This window comes from Gorilla gorilla, chromosome 9 (genome assembly GCF_029281585.2).
Source record: "Gorilla gorilla gorilla isolate KB3781 chromosome 9, NHGRI_mGorGor1-v2.1_pri, whole genome shotgun sequence".
NCBI lineage: Eukaryota > Metazoa > Chordata > Mammalia > Primates > Hominidae > Gorilla > Gorilla gorilla.
In genome coordinates, this window is record NC_073233.2 from 33,397,334 (window position 1) to 33,417,353 (window position 20,020).

The following is a 20,020-nucleotide window of genomic DNA, read 5'->3' on the forward strand; positions in this document are numbered from 1 at the left end:
CATGTGATCTGCCTGCTCCCCCTTTCAGCTTCCATCATGATTTTAAGTCTCCTGAAGCCTCCCCAAAAGCCAAGCAGATGTCAGCACCATGCTTCCTATAAAGCCTGTAGAACAGTGATCCAACTAAATCCCTTTTCTTTATGAATTACACAGTCTCAGGTATTTATTTATAGCAATGCAAGAACAGACTAATATACCAGCCTTGTTGAGTTTTGTAACACCTCTCCTGGAAATTCTTAGCCACATACCAAGAGAGAGATTTTACCTTAACTCCTTTCAAATCTGAAATTCTTAAACATGTGTGGTAACTCTCCGTGGCTTTAAATGAGACTTACGACACTTTACTAGGTATGAAGATGTTACTAATCAACTTGAACCAAACAGGTTCACCATTTTTTCTGGTTATCAATAATAGAGCATGATACTGTCCCCTTTCTCTTTAAGCATAGACCAGCCATGTCAAGAATTTGGTTCCTCCATTTCCTTAGTCTCACCATTCTGATGGCTGACAAGGTTTTGTCCTAGTGCTTTCTCTCTAAACTACCAGTTTATTTTTCCCTGTATCTAGCTGGTTAAATCCAGATGGGTATCCAGGGAAAGATGTTTTTATTGCCTTCCTCCAATGAGTGCATTGCTAAATTCTTCAAGCAGTCTCCAATTACATAATTTAGTACCGATTGTCTGGGTCACATCGCAGTGTCACAAATGTATTTTTTTTTAATTTATTTTAGACTTCTTCTGGTACTCAAAATATTTTTCCTTAACTCTGCTCTAATTTTGTAATCCTATTGGATTTTACTTTCATTTCCTTCAAGTTCTCCTTTTGATTTTTTCAGGAAATACATGCCAACTTTTTATTATTACAGCTTAAGCTTTTAAGCATTGTAAAAGGATATGGACATCCTCCTCCATTAATATTTCTTGATGAGTGCAGTTTTATAGCTTACATTTTTCAGTACTATCGGGCAGTAGCAAAATGGAAATGATACTACACTCAATTAAGTAGTGGAAAAAACTGGTCACAATGACAGGCTGCAATCATGAATAATATAAGAACTGGCTGCTATTTAGACACTGGAAAATATTTTAATAGTTTAAAACAAGATCAGATTTTTAAAATACATTCTCAAGCTGTGCAGTTGGTGGGTAAAAAAAAGAAATTAATGAGCCATTTTTGGAATATTGGTTCTATGGCTTTTTGCCTGTAGAATTTGATACCTTATTTCATTGCCATTGCAGATTTTCAAACATTTATATTCCAGAGCATGCAAACAAACTCAGTTACATTTGTGAAAGGATTTTGTTTTTTAGTCCCAGTAGTAATGTTTTCTCTTCTGCAAGCATAACCCTTGGAGTGAGGGTAACAGAGCTTTTAAAATCTGGAATCAAGATGCAGACAATTTTTCCTTGATCTTCCCCCTGGCACTTGCTGTTGAACTCAAAAATGACAAGACAAATGATCATCATCCAAAAAACTTTTATCATGGGACACAGTCATAGCTGAAAGGAAGACACGGATAATTACCACTCCCTCATAAATTTCTATTCAGTTGCACATATATTGGGTATCTATTTTGTGCCAGGACCTCTGTAAGGAAATATCAAGATTTTTTTAAAAGACATAGATTCTCTCCTTGAGGACTTATCAAGTCTGAAAGGGAACAATAGCCATGAGAAAATAAGTATAAGACATTACTTGAAGTACATTAAAACCACACATAGAAAGTTAATGATGACACAGAAGAAGGAACTTGAAGGGATGAAGGAATGATCCTCAGAAATGAGGTAATACTTGAGTTGCACTTTGGAGAATCAATCAGTTTGTCAGGCAAAGATAGATAGAAAGTAAGGAAATTCTCAACAAAGAAAAAGGCAGGCATAAAATCATCAAAGGGTAAAATAGTAGGATAGGTTTGGAAAACTGCAATTAGTTTAATATTGGTGAAGTTAAAATTGTTAGGCAACAGAGAAGAAGGAAGGGGCCAAAGCATGAAGTGGCTTATATGCCCTGCTTTGTCCTAAACCTGTAGGCGATTAAGAGTTTTCCCAACAAGGGCTCAGATATGCCATCCCCTTAGCTTCTCCATACTGATGCTCTTCTTTTAAAGCCAGAGAAATGAGTTTAAGATCTTTATAAGTTTAAGAAGATGATTGCTTTCATTTTTTCATCTGTATTTTACATTTTCCGAGTTGTGTCTCTCTGATTTTAATCAGATGAACATAACTTCTCAAATGCCTACAAGTTTGTACATGTCTCCTAGGCTTTCTTTTTTTTTTGAGACGGAGTCTTCTTCTGTCACCAGGCTAGAGTGCAGTGGAGTGATCTTGGCTCACTGCAACCTCTGCCCCCGGGTTCAAGTGATTCTCTTGCCTCAGCCTCCCGAGTAGCTACAGGTGCTACAAGGACTACTGGCACCACACCCAGCTAATTTTTGTATTTTTAGTAGAGATGGGGTTTCACCATGTTGGCCAGGATGGTCTTGATCTCTTGACCTCATGATCCGCCCACCTTGGCCTCCCAAAGTGCTGGGATTGCAGGCGTGAGCCACCGCGCCTGGCGGGCTTTCTTTTTTTCTTCTTGCATTCTCCCCTCCTCCATAGTGCACCTGCTTGGCTCTTGGCTTATATTTACCCCACAAAAGAGAGTGAAGTAATCAGATCTGTGTTGTAGAAGGGCCTTGATCGTGGCTCTGAGTTTGGATGGACCAGCATAGGGAGTGACTGGGGTCAGGGTAACCATAGCATGACCTAGAAATAGTCCTGTAAAAGACAAATTTTAAGAGGCAGGGAGGATGGAGGAGGGTGTAGAATCTGTATTCAAAAGGAACATATATGACCTGTAGGACAGAAAGTTGCCGGCCATATTCTCTAGTCTCTATCAACTGAAATCCTAACACTTGAAGCCTAGCAGTACATGTTTCCAAACATATGGGTGAAAATGGAAGACTTTAAATCATATTAGAGACAAGATTTTTATGTACTAATTATAATTTAGCTCTCATGTGAAATTTTGGCATAATTATATGCTCATTTTTGTCACTAACTTTGAGATGCCACGTTCCCAACATATAACTGGCAGGACCAAAATGGAAAAAAAAATCACTATATAGTATGATATACATATGAAGTTAAATATTTGTTCTTTTTATTAATCCTCAATATCAGAATGATAAATGCTTGATTTATCTCTTTGAATTGGTACTGAAGTATTTTTGTATTAATCTCTAACTTTAATAATATTTTTTATAGAATATTGAGATTTAAAAAGCTATAACTTGAAGAAAATATTTTATTTCCATGGAGATAGGCTGCTCAGTTTTCTCAGTAATCCAGGGATGGAGTACATTACACAGTCAAAAAAAAAAAAAGAATATTTCCCCACAATTCTTCATGCCTCTCTCATGGCAGTCTTTACCATCTACTTAATCAGATTATAGCCCTTCAGTCTATAGCTATAACGCACTCCTTTGTTTCAAAAGTAGCATTCCATAAGAGGAAGTGAAAACTCACAAATAACTCTTAGGACCCTCAAAAATCTATTCGTCTTGTACATAGCAAGAAAAAGTAGAGAGTTCTTCCCTTCTTGCAGAGAACCATATATTTACTTGAAGATGGAGATTTTATGATAGTGCAAAAACCAGATTTGGTTTGGTGCAGAGGCCATTTTTACAAAGCCTTGTCATAAAGCAAAAATCTTGTGTGCTTTTCTTAATTCAATTAATGTACAAAATAAATATGCCTCGCCCATGTGATATTTTGCCCCCATCTCTAAGCCTTGCTACATCCATTCTTGAATTCTCAGAGGTGGGAGCCTGCAATGTAAATCAGGGATGGGGTAAGTGTATTGTTTCACTATTGTTTGGTAATTATAAAAAGAACTAGCAAGACTTGGTGGGTTGTTGTTTTTTTTCAAGCTGCGTTAGGATGTCCCAACAGTATCAGGGCTGCCAGGTCAGAATGGCTTCCAAACAGCCCTGTCAAAACAGCTGCCTTAGAGCAATTAAGCCACCACATCATCTTCCGAAATGCATTCCATTCCCAAGAGAGACTAATAAAGATTCCTTCCCTAAGGTCACCCAAACTCATAACTCAGATACACAGGTGGGAGAATAGCTCACTGGATTTATATGCTTAAGAAGCATGTCTTTGTTCTGTTTTGCCTGTTATATGCAAAATGGACCTACTGACTTGCAGAGAAATATCTCTAGGGTTTCTGTGAAACGAATATAGCTATCTCAAATGCATGTGACTTTATTATAACTGCCTGAGGGGTTCTTCTGCCTGCTGCTCAAAGAAAGACCATGGTTTTACAGTAAAAAAGGAGTTTAATAGACATGAGGCCAGCCATGCCATGGGGGAGATGGAGTTAGTACTCAAATCAATCTATCCAACGCTCATAGGTTAGGAGTTTTTCAAAGGCATTCTGGGAAAGGAGTGGCAGCGACTAGGCTTGCTGCTCATTTGTTGGGATAGAGATGAAATCATAGGGGATCAAAGCCATTCTCCTGTGGGCTAAATCATTTCTGAGTGGGGCCACAGGGGCAGGATTGGTGGGTCCAGGTAGACCCATGGGGTCCAGTGGAGCCATAGGTGTCAGACATGAAAAAAAAAAAAACGAAAAATCATCTCAAAGGCCCATATACAATAGTGGTGTTACCTGCAGGAATGGCTGACAATCTGTTTCTATGCCTTAGCAGAATCAGGCTCCTCTCTTTCCCCTAACCTGATGGTCTTTCATTAGTTTTGCAAAGGCCATTGAGTTCTTGGGGAAGGCCTATTCCCATTTAAAACTATAAATTAAATATCTCTCAAAGACAGCTTAGCCTAAGCCCAGGAATGATTAAGGGAAAGGCAAGATGGAGGAGGTGGGTTAGATCAGATCTCTTTCATTGCCATAATTTTCTCACTGGTATAATTCTTGCAAAGGGACCTATTGACTTTCAGAGAAATATCTTTGGGGTTTTGATTAAGTGAATACAGCTATCTCAAATGCATGTCAATTTACGAATGTGTATCTTGCTTCATTTTTCCTCTGTGCCATATTGATGTCTTTCAATGTGTCCTATTCTTTTCTGAATTATATGTAATCTATTATTCTCAATTTCTGCACTGCACTTGGTAAAATCAGGCATAACATCTAAAGAGTCTAATGTACCTATGCAAGATGGGGCTGCCCTTGTTCTGACTGTAAACCTACCAGGGGAGACTCAGAACCTGGGAAGCACACTGCAGTGCCCTGTGCTTTTCTCAGGTGCCACTAATCTGCAGGTTGCTCCCGCAAAATCTGCCTAATTTTGGGCTTCATTTGTAAGCTCCAGATAAACTTATCTTCCTCTTTCCTTTTCTAAACTCCATCCATACTTCCAGCTAGAAAACACATACCACATGTTCAGATATAAATATTAAAAACAAGCCTATTTTACTAGATGTATTGATGTATTAAATAAAATTTTTTAAAAGCCTGTATACTACTACATCTATTACTTTTTAAATGCTTGAGTAAGAGGTATATTAATTATATTCTTCTTCAAAAATTATTTTCTCATTACTTAACAACTTCATAAGACAATGTTAGTGCTAGAAGGGACCTTGAAAAGCTGGTATCTTAAAATATTTAAAAAGCCTTGGCAAAGTTTGAGGATATTTTTGAGAACCTAAAGCAAATATATTTCCAGAAATAATTATTACAGTCCATTCCCTTTTTACACCTTTTTAGTTTAGTTGCCACATTGAGAATTAAGGAAAATATTCTAATTTTTTTGCTCTTGGAAAAATAATTTTTGTAGTTATACTAAAGTTATTACTTTTTAAACAAGGAAAACAAAATAGAATGGGCTTTCCTTAGTGAATGACGAGCTCCATTTCTACAAGCTAGGCTTTTTTGTGTTTTTGTGTGTGTGGTTTTTTGGTTTTTGTTTTGTTTTGTTTTGTTTTGTTGCAGCCCAGGAATAAGTTTTATAACATTGGCAGTTGGGCTACAAGTTTAGAATTTATACATTTAGAAAATTCCAAAGTGTTCCAATTTCCAAACGTAAAGTTGGAATACTTTCTACACTGGCTTCAGGTTTACCAAATGTACACATAAGGGATAAATTTAGCCTGCCAATTTTGCTAGTGCCTATATATCAGCAGATTCGCCAGACAATAAAAAAGGGGACAATTGATTCAAAAACCATTACCTCTCACTTCTGGTTCCACTTTGCTTCAAGATGGCAGAACATAGAACTACACAGCGTTAGGTTTGGAGTTGCAGTTATCTTCAGCACACTTAAATTTCTTCTTTTAGATTTTAGAACCAAACTTCCAAATGTGCCCATCCATGGAATAGCTCTGGGCTATCCCTGCAGGGGAAAAAAAAAAAAAAAGAAAGAAAAAACCATTTTAAGAATTTGTTGATGTTTACGTTCATACATACTATTGATTTGCCAATTTTAAGAATTTGTTGATGTTTACATTCATACATACTATTGATTTGCCTAATTTCTGGCTTAGCAAATTAAATAAAAATGTTCAAGTTCTACTCTATCCAATAAATCATCTCCTTTTTCTTTCTTTTTTTCTTAAAATTTTATATTTTTCTCAATCAGTAACTTTGTTATTAATCAATAAGAAAGTAGGGCACTGAAATTAAGAGTGTTTTTGGCCCTAGGCCTTGCTAAGTCTGTGATTTTGAGCAACTTAACCTTTCTATGCTTCAATATCCTTATCTGCACAACAGATATAATAATAGTATATACTTAACTTCTCAAGCAGTGCAATGCTGGGTGAAGGGTAATGTTGCACCATACATATCAACTCATCACTTTTTTCAAAAGATTTCCTTGAAAGTGGTTGTAAGTAACTATAGACAGCAACTCTGAGAGTTTTCTTTTTTGTTTGTTTTGAAATAGGTTTATTTCTTTTTTTAATTTATTTCAATAGCTTTTGGAGAGTGTTTTTTTATTATGTAAATGAATAGCATAGTGGTGGAGTCTGAGGTTTTAGCGCACCCGTCACCCAAGTAGTGTACGTTGTAACGAATATGTCATTTTTTATTTCTTACCTCTTCTCACGCTCCCACTTCTGAGTCACCAAAGTCCATTATACCACCACTCTGCTTGCTTTTGCATACCCATAGTTGAGCTCCAGGCCAGGCGCGGTGGCTCACGTCTGTAATCCCAGGATTTTGGGAGGCCGAGGCAGGTGGATCACCTGAGGTCAGGAGTTTGAGCCTGACCAATATGGTGAAACCCCATTTCTACTAAAAATACAGAAATTAGCCAGGCGTGGTGGCATGCGACTGTAGTCCCAGGTACTCTGGAGGCTGAGACAGGAGAATTGCTTGAACCCTGAGGCTGAGACAGGAGAATTGCTTGAACCCAGGAAGTGGAAGTTGCACTGAGCCAAGATCCCGCCACTGCACTCCAGCCTGTACGACAGAGCGAGACTCCATCTCAAAAATAAAATAAAATAAAAATTTTTAAAAAACATAGTTGAGCTCCTGCTTGCAAGTGAGGACATACAGTATTTGGTTTTCCATTTCTGAGTTACTTCATTTAGAATAAAGGCCTCCAGCTTCATTCAAGTTGCTGCAAAAGACATTATTTTATTCTTTTTATGGTTGAGTAGTATTCCATGGTGTGTATATACCATATTTTCTTTATCCATTCATTAGTCGATGGGCACTTAGATTGGTCTCATAACTTTGAAATTGCGAATTGTGCTGTAATAAGCATACATTTTCAGGTGTCTTTTTTACATAATGACTTTTTTCCTTTGGGGTAGATACCCAGTAGTGGGATTCCTGGATTGAATAGTAGTTCTACTTTTAGTTCTTTAAGAAATCTCCATACTGTTTTCCATAAAGGTTGTGCTAATTTACATTCCTACCCACAGTGAACGCTTCCCTTTTCACCACATCCATGCAAATATCTGTTGTTTTTTGACTTTTTAATAATAGCCATTCTGGTGAGGGCAAAATGGCATCTCATGGTGGTTTTAATTTCCATTTCCCTGATGACTAGTGATGCTGAGCATTTTTTCATGTTTGTTGGCCATTTGTACATCTTCTTTTGAGAAATGTCCATTCATGTCATCTGCCCACGTTTTGATGGGGTTGTTTTTTTCTTGCTGATTTGTTTGAGCTCCTTGTAGATTCTCGATATTAGTCCTTTGTTGGGATGGATAGTTTGCAAATATTTTCTCCCATTCTGTGGGTTGTTTACTCTGGTAATTTTTTTTTCTTTTTTGCTATACAGAGCTTTTTAGTTTAATAAGTCCCCATTTATTTATGTATTTTTGTTTGTTACATTTGCTTTTGGGGTGTTAGTCATAAATTCTTTGCATAGGCCAATGTCCAGAAGAGTTTTTCCCAGGTTATCCTCTAGAATTTTTATTATTTCAGATCTTCAATTTAAGTCTTTAATCCATCTTGAGTTGATTTTTTATAAGGTATGAGATAGGGACCCAGTTACATTCTTCTATATGTCGCTATTCAGTTTTTCCAGCACCATTTATTAAATAAGGTATCTTTTCTCCAATTTATAGTTTTGTATGTTTTGTCAAAGATCCATTGGTTGCAGATATTTAGCTTTATTTCTGTGTTCTCTATTCTGTTCCATTGTTCTATGTGTTTACTTTTATACAGTACCATGCTGTTTTGGTAACTATAGCATTATAGTAAAATTTGAAATCAGTTCAGATGATGCATTCAGATTTGCTCTTTTTTTTTTTAGGACTGCTTTGGCTATTTGGGCTCTTTTTTATTTTTTTGGTTCCATATGGATTTTGGGAATTTTTTTTCTAATTCTGGGAAGAATAATGTTGATATTTTGATAGGCATTGCCTTGAATCTGTAGATTGCTTTGGGCAATGTGGTCATTCTTAAAATATTGAGTCTTCTAATTCATGAGCATGGGATGTGTTTCCATTTGTTTGTGTCATGTATGATTTCTTTCAGCAACGTTTTGTAGTTCTCCTTAGAGAGATCTTTCATCTCCCTGGTTAAAAATATTCCTGGATTTTGTTTTGCAGCTATTGTAAAAAGGACTGAGTTCATGGTTTGATTTTCAGTTTGGTTATTGTTGGTGTATAGTAGTGCTACTGATTTGTGTACATTAATTTTGTAACCTGAGACCTCACTGAATTTGCTTATGAAATCTAGAAGTCTTTTGGAGGAGTCTTTAGGGTTTTGTAGGTATATTATTTTATCATCAGTGAACAGTGATAATTTGACTTCCTCTTTTCCAATTTGGTTGCCCTTTTTTCTTTCTCTTGTCCAATTACCCAAGCTACGACTTGCAGTACTATGTTGAATAGAACTGGTGAAAGCGGGCATCCTTATCTTGTTCCAGTTCTCAGGAACTGGAACTTTTAATTTTTAACCTTTTAACTTTTAATTTTTGCTTTTAACTTTTAAGTTATGTTTTTAACTTTTCTCCATTCAGTATGATGTTGGCTGATGGTTTGTTATATATGGCCTTTATTCACCTCCTAGCATTTTGAGGTACGTTCCTTCAATGCCTAGTTCATTAGTGGGGGTTACCTAAAGGGATGCTGAATTTTATCAAATGCTTTTTCTGCATCTATTGAACTGATTATATGGCTTTGGTTTTTAATTCTGTTTATGTGATGTATAGTAGTCAACATCTGCATCACAGAGGTTTTCATAACTTGTGTCAATAATATCATTTATTTCAAAGAATTTTTAAATTTCCATCTTGATTTCATTATTAACCCCAAAATCATTTAAGAGAAGATTGTTTAATTTCCATGTGTTTGTATTGTTTTCAGGGTTCCTTTTGGAGTTAATTTCCAGTTTTATTCCACTGTGTTCTGAGAGGGTACTTGATATAATTTTGATTTTCTTAAATTTATTGAGAAATGTTTTGTGAACTATTATATGGTCTGTCTTGGAAAACCTTCCATGTGTTAGTAAGAATGTCTGTTCTGCAGTTATTGGGTAGAATGTTCTATAAATATCAGGTCCATTTGTTACAGAGTGTAGTTTAAGTCCATTGTTGCTTTGTTGACTTTCTGTCTCAGTGATCTGTTTAGTGCTGTCAGCGGGGTATCGAAGTTCCCCACTATTATTATGTTGCTGTCTGTCTTACTTCTTAGGTCTAACAGTAATTGTTTTATAAATTTGGGAGCTCCAGAGTTAGAGGCATATATATTTAGGATTGTAATATCTTCTTGTTGGATTGATTCTTTCATCATTGTATAATGACCTTCTTTCTTTTTTGTTTTTAATATAGTTGCTTTAAAGTCTGTTTAATCTGATATAAAAATAGCTACTTCTGCTCGCTTTTGGTTTCTATTTGCATGGAGTATCTTTTCCCACTTCTTTACCTTGAATTTGTATGAATCCTTATGTGTTAGGTGAGTCTCTTGAAGACAGAAGATATTTGGTTTGTGATTTTTTTTTTTTTTTTTTTTTTTTTTTTTTTTTTTTTTTTGTCCATTCTGCCAATCTGTATCTTAAGTGGAGCATTTAGGCCATTTACATTCAATGTTCATGTTGAGATGTGAGATACTTTCTCCGTCATCATGTTGATTGTTACCTACTTTATTTTCTCATTGTATTATTGTTTTATAGGCCTGTGAGTTTTATGCTTTCAAGAGATTCTATTCTGGTGCACATCAACCTTTTGTTTCAAGTTTTAGAACTCCTAGCATTCTTGTAGGGCTTGTCTAGTAGTAACAAATTGCCTCAGCATTTCCTTGTCTGAAAATTACTTTATTTCTCCTTCATTTATGGAACTTAGTTTTGCAGGATACAAAATTCTTGCCTGACAATTATTCTCTTTAAAGAGACTAAAGAGGTCAGGTGCAGTGGCTCATGCCTGTAATCCCAGCACTTTAGGAGGCAAAGGAGGGCAGATCACAAGGTCAGGAAATCGAGACCATCCTGGCTAACACAGTGAAACCCCATCTCTAATAAAACAAAAAAAATACAAAAAATTAGCCAGGCGTGGTGGCAGGCACCTGTAGTCCCAGCTACTAGGGAGGCTGAGGCAGGAGAATGGCATGAACCTGGGAGGCAGAGCTTGCAGTGAGCCAAGATTGTACCACTGCACTCTAGCCTGGGCAATAGAGCAAGACTCCATCTCAAAAAAAAAAAAAAAAAAAAGGGCTAAAGATAGGATCCCAATCCCTTTGGGCTTGTAAGGTGATATTGTTTGGCTCTGTGTCCTCACCCAAATCTCATGTCAAATTGTAATCCACACGTGTGAGAGGAGAGGCCTGGTGGGAGGCGATTGAATCATGGGGGCTGACTTCCCCCTTGCTGTTCCTATGATAGTGAACGAGTTCTCATAAGATCTATGGTTTAAAAGTGTGTGGCACCAACAAAAAAAGAGAATTTTAGACCAATATCCCTGATGAACATCGATGCAAAAATCCTCAATAAGATACTGGCAAACCAAATCCAGCAGCACATCAAAAAGCTTATCCACCATGATCAAGTGGGCTTCATCCCTGGGATGCAAGGCTGGTTCAACATACAAAAATCAATAAGCATAATCCAGCATATAAACAGAACCAAAGACAAAAACCACATGATTATCTCAATAGATGCAGAAAAGGCCTTTGACAAAATTCAACAGCCCTTCATGCTAAAAACTCTCAATAAATTAGGTATTAATGGGACATATCTCAAAATAATAAGAGCTATTTATGACAAACCCACAACCAATATCATACTGAATGGGCAAAAACTGGAAGCATTCCCTTTGAAAACTGGCACAAGACAAGGATGCCCTTTCTCACCACTCCTATTCAACATAGTGTTGGAAGTTCTGGCCAGGGCATCGGTCAAGAGAAAGAAATAAAGTGTATTCAATTAGGAAAAGAGGAAGTCAAATTGTCCGTGTTTGCAGATGACATGATTGTATATTTAGAAAACCCCATCATCTCAGCCCAAAATCTCCTTAAGCTGATAGGCAACTTCAGCAAAATCTCAGGATACAAAATCAATGTGCAAAAATCATAAGTATTCTTATACACTAATAACAGACAAAGAGAGAGCCAAATCATGAGTGAACTCCCATTCACAATTGCTTCAAAGAGAATAAAATACCTAGGAATCCAACTTACAAGGGACGTGAAGGACCTCTTCAAGGAGAACTACAAACCACTGCTCAACAAAATAAAAGAGGACACAAACAAATGGAAGAACATTTCATGCTCATGGACAGGAAGAATCAATATTGTGAAAATGGCCATGCTGCCCAAGGTAATTTATAGATTCAATGCCATCCCCATCAAGCTACCAATGACTTTCTTCACAGAATTGGAAAAAACTACTTTAAAGTTTATATGGAAACAAAAAAGAGCCCACATTGCCAAGTCAATTCTACGCCAAAAGAACAAAACTGCAGGCATCAAGCTACCTGATTTCAAACTATACTACAAGGCTACAGTAACCAAAACAGCATGGTACTGGTACCCAAACAGAGAAATAGACCAATGGAACAGAACAGAGCCCTCAGAAATAATACCACACATCTACAACCATCTGATCTTTGACAAACCTGAGAAAAACAAGCAATGGGGAAAGGATTCCCTATTCAATAAATGGTGCTGGGAAAACTGGCTAGCCATATGCTGAAACTGGATCTCTTCCTTACACTTTATACAAAAATTAATTCAAGGTGGATTAAAGACTTACATGTTAGACCTAAAACCATATAAACCCTAGAAGAAAACCTAGGCAATACCATTCAGGACATAGGCATGGGCAAGGACTTCATGTCTAAAACACCAAAAGCAATGGCAACAAAAGCCAAAATTGACAAATGGGATCTAATTAAACTAAAGAGCTTCTGCACAGCAAAGGAAACTACCATCAGAGTGAACAGGCAACCTACAGAATGGGAGAAAATTTTTGCAATCTACTCATCTGACAAAGGGCTAATATCCAGAATCTACAATGAACTCAAACAAATTTACAAGAAAAAAACAAACAACCCCATCAAAAAGTGGGTGAAGGATATGAACAGACACTTCTCAAGAAGACATTTATGCAGCCAACAGTCACATGAAAAATACTCATCATCACTGGCCATCAGAGAAATGCAAATCAAAACCACAATGAGATACCATCTCCCACCAGTTAGAATGGCGATCATTAAAAAGTCAGGAAACAACAGGTGCTGGAGAGGATGTGGAGAAATAGGAACACTTTTACATTGTTGGTGGGACTGTAAACTAGTTCAATCATTGTGGAAGACAGTGTGGCAATTCCTCAGGGATCTAGAACTAGAAATACCATTTGACCCAGCCATCCCATTACTGGGTATATACCCAAAGGATTATAAATCATGCTGCTATAAAGATAAATGCACACGTATGTTTATTGAGGCACTATTCACAATAGCAAATACTTGGAACCAACCCAAATGTCCCACAATGATAGACTGTATTAAGAAAATGTGGCACATATACCCATGGAATACTATGCAGCCATAAAAAAGGATGAATTCATGTCATTTGTAGGAACATGGATGCAGCTGGAAACCATCATTCTCAGCAAACTATCACAAGGACAAAAAACCAAACACTGCATGTTCTCACTCATAGGTGGGAACTGAACAATGAGAACACTTGGACACAGGAAGGGAAACATCACACACCGGGGCCTGTTGTGGGGTGGGGGTAAGGCGGAGGGATAGCATTAGGAGATATACCTAATGTAAATGACGAGTTAATGGGTGCAGCACACCATTAACACACATATATACATGTGTAACAAACCTGCACGTTGTGGACATGTACCCTAGAACTTAAAGTATAATATAAAAAAAAGTGTGTGGCACTTCCCCCATTGCTCTTTCTCTCCTGACACCATGTGAAAAAGATGCTTGCTTCCCCTTCACCTTCCACCATGACTGTAACTTTCCTGAGGCCTCCCAGTCATGCTTCCTATAAGCCTGTGGAACTGTGAATCTATTAAACCCGCTTTCCTTCATAAATCACCCTGTCTGAGGTAGTTCTTTATAGCAGTGTGAGAATGCACTAATACAGAAAATTGGTACTGGGAGTGGGGCACTGTTATAAAGAAACCTAAAAATGTGGAAATGACTTTGGCAACAAGCAGAAGTTGGAACAGCCTGGAGGGCTCAGAAGAAGACAGGAAGATGTGGGAAAGTTTGGAACTTCCTAGAGGCTTGTTGAATGGTTTTAACCAAAATGCTGATAGTGATATAGACAATGAAGTCCAGGCTGAGGTAGTCTCAGATAGAGATGAGAAATTTATTGGGAACTGGAGTAAAGGTCACTCTTCAGCAAGAAGAAAGGCAGCATTTTGCCCCTGCCCTAGAGATCTGTGTAACTTTGAAATTGAGAAAGATGATTTAGGGTATCTGGCAGAAGAAATTTCTAAGCAGCAAAGCATTCAAGATGTGACCTGGCTGTTTATAAAAGTCTATACTCATATGTGTGAACAAAGAGATTAGCTAAAACTGATAGTTACATTTAAAAGGGAAGAAGAGCATAAATAGTTTGAAAACTTTGCAGTCATGAAATCTTAGCACTTTAAAATGATCTCCTTTGACTCCATATCTCACATTCAGGCCACAAGAGGTGGACTCCCAAGGTCTTGGGCAGCTCTGCCTCTGTGGGTCTGCAGGGTATAGCCCCTGTGGCTGCTTTCACAGGCTGGCATTGAGTGTCTGTGGCATTTCTAGGTAGATGGTGCAAGCTGTCAGTGGATCTACCATTCTGGGGTCCGGAGGACAGTGGCTAATGTGGTACCTTGGGGATGTTATAGAACCCTGTTTTTTCATACTTGCCAGAATTATTTTTCTGTTTCCTTCTCATTTGGATAGACTATTTCTTTTAATTATTGTTGACTTCTTTTTATTTGACTGTTTTATTTCTTTTTTCCCCTGAAGGATGTGACTTTAATGTTTATAGTTTATTGCAGCCTTATTCAGCTCTTGGTGCTTTCAGGGGTGAAGACTCTGTAAGAGTTTCTCGTTATAGTCTTTGTATGATGACTTTCTCAGATGCTGGCTGTAGTAATGATGTGCTTGGTGTATGACTAAGTTCACTGTCTCTTATGAGGTTGGAATAGCAGAGGTCTCTTTAAGCTTATCTCATTCCCCAATGGTGTGCACATTTTTGTTTATTTTTCCCCAGTAGGAGAGGTATCCCTGCATAGAAACCAGCTGTGGCTGAAGCAGGTGGGTAAATGCAACACCCAATCATCAGCAGAGGTCCCAGTCTTGACAGAGGTGGCTGGGGGAGATGCACTGAGATCTTACCAGGGGGAAGGATGGCCTCTCCCTTGCCAGGCCAGCAGGAAAGCAATCCACCTCCCAGTCACACTCCTGACCCAGTGCTACAGCTATTCAAATCAGACAGGCATCTCTTTTCATCTGCAGGAATGAAATTCCAAGTAGAGTTGAATATTTGATATTCCAAGTAGAGACGAATTGTGACTCTACCCGTCATGCAAGGCTGAACCCAGAGGGCACTCCTCTTGTGGGGATCCAGTCACCCTGAAGTGTTCCAGAAAGGCTGCCTATAGGTGCACTCATGCTGAACTCCTACGGGAGAAGCCCTAGCTGTGTCTGCAGTGATTGGCAGGAGGGAAAAGAATTCCTCTTCTCCAGGACCCTTTGTGAGCACAAGGGCTGCCTAACAGTTGGGGCAGAGCTGCAGACTTTCCCCACTGAGCCCAGCACTGTATCTGTGCCTCTACTGAAAGACACTTCCGACCAGCAGAAAGTTCTGGGACTCAAGGCCTGCCATCCAGACTTGTTTATCTCCCAAGGTATTCTCTTAATGTGGTACATTCACTCTCCGCCTAGGAGTAGGATTTTCTGAGAACCAGACTACTGTGAATGCTGCTGCTCCTCTGGGTCTGGCCACCTAGTGGGGCTGCCATACTCCAGGTTGGTGCTGGGAAATGTCTGCAAGGGATCCAGTGATGTGATCTGTCCTCTAGTCTCCTAGCAGCAGATACCAGCACTAGCTCTGGTGGAGATGGCAGGGGAGTGACGTAGACCCTATAAAGTTCCTTGGTTATAAATAACCTTAGTGTGTTGGCTTTCTCAAATGCTGGCTGAAGAAGTAATGAACTGGTCACTTGGGCAGACTCAGGACCTCCTGGTTAGCCATGGTGCTGCAGGCAATGGTGATAGCTGAGGTAACACACACATTTTCTCCTTCTTGAGCACTGTGTTATTCTACCTGCAGATGCTGTAATGGACTGTGTCAGTTGGCCTCCAGCCAGGAGGTGGTACTTGCAAAAGAGCACCAGCTGTGTTAGTAGCAGTGGGATTTGTGCTTGCTTTGTTACCTAGGGGAGGTATTCTGTATTCTCAGACAATGAGTGGGGCCATAAAGCTCCCAAAACTTTCTGTCCATTGTGTTAAGTTACCAGAGTGGGTGGAGGGACAAAGCCAGGTAGGGGCTGGGTCAGACAGGGCCACACTCTGGCTCTCCACATGCAGGGCAAGCAGCAGTTTTTGTGAAATTGGAGGGCAGTTCTCTTGCCACTAGGGTAATGTTCCAGAGAGAAGCACAGCTGTCTCTGCTGCACAGAAGAGTTTGTGCAGAAAGTGGGGAGTAGCAGGTGGCAATAAGCCCCACTCAGCTCCCATTCACTTGGCAAGGCAGGTCTCAGACTTGCAGTGCTCTCCACTAGCAGCAGCTAGCTAAGTCCTAAGCAGTCTATGTTCAGAACTCCCCAGAAGACGCTACCATGACTTTCAGATCTCACCCCTTCCAGTCCACCCACAAAGCCAGAACACCCAGCTCCTGCACCTGTGGTAGCAGCACATTTCCCACCCACCCTTAAGTTCTGGCCAAGGGTGTTTGTCTGCACTTGAGATTATATCCCGAATTTCAGTTGGGAGCCTCTCTCAACCTGTGACTGCCACCTGTGTTAGCTGACAGACTTCTGTCAGGTCCCCTGTGAAGTAGGACCAAAAATGGCTTCCCTCCATCCATGCTGGAGACTGGGAATGCACAAAAGTCTTCCCGCTGCTGCTCCTACTTTTATATTCCCTACCACTCCCTAAATCAGCTCCAGTGCTGGGTAGGATTAAGGCCTTTCCCCATCGGCTGCATTGCCAGGTTCCCCAGTGGGAGGGTATATCCCAGAGGCAGTTTATCTGCCCTCACACTCTGGGGACTTACAGTTTTCCACTGGGCTTACAGTGAAGACTATAGCCTGCCACTTCTTTCAAAGGGCCTGTAGTTTCTTTCAGTTTTCCTATTAAGTTCCTGTGTTGCTTCTTGGAAAAAAGTTCACAGTGTGAGTCTCTACACACTATTTCGTCTTTCCAAAAGGGAGAAGCATACTAACAATGTCTCCAATCCACCATCTAAAAAAAAAAAAAAAACCAAAAAAACAGTTTTCTTGACCCTCTTGAACAGAATATTTGTTCTTGAAAAATGTAGAATATTATTATTAAAATTGCTTTCTCACTGTCTCCCATTGGCTTTCGATTTTATTGCATATTTGCTGTTTGTACAGAGATGACTTACATTTAAGTTAGGCTTATGGAGGGAAAGATCATATAGATTGTCTCTCTTGCCAACAGCTTAGTTGGAGTCTTTTATCATCCCATGTCTGTATTACTGACATAACATGGCCTCTCTGTTCATACCCAGCTTGCACAATTCTAAGGGCAATCCCCCTGAGACTCACAATCATCTCTCGTTCCCCTTGCTCATGTGTCTCATTGCCTACAGAATAAAATTCTTCACTGGGGCTTTCCAATCCTCCCACAATCTGGTACCCCCTCCACGAGCATGTGGACTTCTTTTATTGTCCAAGTTCTGCTTGCCTCCTGCATGACTTATTCTTCTCTTTCTGACTGGTCAAACTTTACCTACCCATTCTACAAGATTTACTCACATCCTAATGAAGACCTTCATCAATTATTCCACCCTACATTTATATTTATCCCTAAACCAAGCCACAAATATCAATAGGAAAGAAAGTAAGCCTAGGAAATAGGCATCACTTCACTGGTAACATTGAAACAGCAAGGCTTTCATATATAAATGAAAACATACACATTTTTCTTTTTTTTTATTATACTTTAAGTTCTGAGGTACATGTGCACAACATGCAGTTTTGTTACAATGTATACACGTACCATAGTGGTTTGCTGCACCCATCAACCCATCACCTACATTAGGTATTTCTCCTAATGCTATCCTTCCCCTATCCCCCCACCATGGAATACTATGCAGCCATAAAAAAGGATGAGTTCATGTCCTTTGCAGGGACATGGATGAAGCTGGAAACCATCATTCTCAGCAAACTATCACAAGAACAGAAAATCAAACACCACATGTTCTCAATCATAAGTGGGAGTTGAACAAGAAGAACACGTGGACACAGGGAGAGGAACATCACACACATACACATTTTTCAAAAAGAATTTTGTTAGAATTTGTTAGAAGAGAAGGTAAAAGAGTGCACTATATCAAGAAAGTGCTTCACTCATGAAATAACATGGTGTTAACAGAAAGAGCATATACTTTGGAGTCAGAAGAGCTGGTTTTGACCTTTTTCTGTGAACTTGACTTAGTTTCATAAATGACCTGAGCCTCACTTTTTCCATATTTAAAAGAGGCGATGCCTATTAGCCTTGGGAGATGAAGAATAAGTGATAAACTGTAAGTACTTAGCACAGTGTCTGGCACACTGTGGATGCTCAAAACTTGTTAGATCCTTTCTGTCTCCCCTTTTTCTTCTAGTTAAAGCGCCATACATAAGAGCAAAGGCACATTAAAGAACATTTGCGAAAAAGACAGGAGAGAAGAAAAGTGCCTTATAATATCTTATGTTTGAGCTCCCCTTACATGAAGAACAATCATGTTCTATTCCTGATTAAGCACATGAGAGTATCTCAAAGGTGGACAATTGCCACGAAAAAAACTTTAGTCTTACATTGGTTTGATTTCTAGCAAAAATTTACCTACCTGGTAGATAAATTCACTTCAATAGAATTAAAGAAGGCAGTGAAAAGACTGGCCAATTATGAACCTAATTCCAATCAAGAATATAGAAATGTTTGGTGAAGCTGGAATGACCAGAAAACTTGGAAGAAAGTGATCCTGTGTTATCTATTAGTTAGTTAAGAATAGCTACAGATGAAAATACCAGCAATCATCGGCTACATTATATGTCACATATGTGCTAGATACTTGAAAAAGAAAAATTCCAAACTGAAAATTGGTACAATCTCATCATCATAGAAGAGCAGATCTCAATAGGGAATATAAAGGAAAAATATCTAAAGAAAACAATATGCCCATGTAATGAGGAACCACAGTCTTTAAGCTCAAACTTCAGTAAGGCATAATAGGAGATTCTAGCCCAGAATAAATTGATGAATCAAGATATATGATGGGCAGTGATAGAGGGGATTATTGAAGTTATTTACTTGAAACAATAAGGAAAAAAATGAGGAAAACCAAAGGAAAAATTAACCTTTGCTGGGAGCAGATGTTCTAAGATGAATTCTGCTCCACATACAGCATTTTCCATCTCAACTGATGATGGCAACTCCATCTCTCCAGTAGCAGGCTTACCCTTGACTACTGTTTGTCTCTCATGATACTCATCCAACTTATTAGAAAGTTATATTTGCTCTATTGTCAAAATAATTCAGAATCCAACCATATCTTGCTGCTTCTACTGTTAACCCGCTGTCCGCACTACCAAAATCATATGCCCTTCTTCTTCCTCCTATAGCTTATTTCCTATTCCCATCCTGCTCTTTCTTTTTGAAAAATGCTTTAAAATCATTTTCCATATGCCAGCAACTGAGCTCAGCACTTAATATTTACTGCACTGTTTAATCCTAGCAATAACTCCCAGGCAGCATTATTATTGTAACCATTTTATACACAAAAATTAGGCTGATAGAAATAAATAACTAGTTTGTAATCAAAGAGACATGAAGTATCAGAGCCAAAGTTTGATTTAAGGGTATCTGAACTATTAAATGCCTTCCATTTTCCTCCTCTTCTATGTGCTCACAGCAATTTGTATGGGTCCTCTCTCTGTCAC

The 20,020-nt window shown here is 38.7% G+C and overlaps 1 protein-coding gene and 1 long non-coding RNA gene across 3 annotated transcripts in view; one reads left to right on the forward strand and one right to left on the reverse strand.

Annotated features, from left to right (window-relative positions):
* The window catches only part of BBOX1 (gamma-butyrobetaine hydroxylase 1), an 84,917-nt gene that overhangs the window by 20,168 nt on the left and 44,729 nt on the right, over positions 1 to 20,020 (forward strand). The window lies entirely within an intron of this gene.
* Positions 1 to 20,020, reverse strand: part of LOC101132721 (uncharacterized) — a 189,894-nt gene that overhangs the window by 13,618 nt on the left and 156,256 nt on the right. The window contains exon 6 of the long non-coding RNA XR_008669348.2: positions 6,180 to 6,341. This is a non-coding gene — a long non-coding RNA (uncharacterized lncRNA). The remainder of the gene's footprint in view (positions 1 to 6,179; positions 6,342 to 20,020) is intronic.